At 43.5% G+C, this 439-nt stretch overlaps 1 protein-coding gene and 1 long non-coding RNA gene across 3 annotated transcripts in view; one reads left to right on the top strand and one right to left on the bottom strand.

The window, feature by feature from the left end:
• rnf141 (ring finger protein 141) overlaps positions 1 to 439 on the top strand; it is a 35,511-nt gene that overhangs the window by 31,419 nt on the left and 3,653 nt on the right. The gene's annotated exons all lie outside the window — the stretch shown is intronic.
• Positions 1 to 439, bottom strand: part of LOC116693623 (uncharacterized) — a 3,713-nt gene that overhangs the window by 670 nt on the left and 2,604 nt on the right. The gene's annotated exons all lie outside the window — the stretch shown is intronic.

Here is a 439-nt window from a genome sequence, read left to right as displayed (position 1 = left end):
TGAAATGGCATCCAAAGCCTGAACGACGTGGGAAAAAAACGGGTCAGATGGATTGAAGAAAAGCCAAAATGGCAAAGACTCAACCAATGAGCAGGTCCAGGAAAATGAGAGAAGACTTAAAGTCACCTGTGAGTACTGTTACAAGCAGAAGAAGGCTATGTGACGTAAAGCTATCAGCTAGAAGCCCCCGCAAAGTCCCATTGCTGAAAAAAAGATGTACTGAATAGGTTGAAATTTGCCAAAGGAGAAATGGTGCAACATTCTGTGGATTGATGAGAGCAAAATCCTTCTTTTTGGGTCTAGGACAGGCAGACAGTTTGTCTGACGACCCCCATACGCTTAATTCAAGCCACAGTACACAGTGACAGTAAAGCATGGTGGTGAAAAATCATGTTATGGGGGTGTTTCTCATTCTGTGGTGTTGGGCCTATTTATTGCA

Source organism: Etheostoma spectabile, chromosome 8 (genome assembly GCF_008692095.1).
Source record: "Etheostoma spectabile isolate EspeVRDwgs_2016 chromosome 8, UIUC_Espe_1.0, whole genome shotgun sequence".
In the NCBI taxonomy this organism is placed as follows: Eukaryota; Metazoa; Chordata; class Actinopteri; order Perciformes; family Percidae; genus Etheostoma; species Etheostoma spectabile.
Note: the sequence above shows the minus strand (reverse complement) of the source record. Positions and strands in the feature narration are given on the sequence as shown.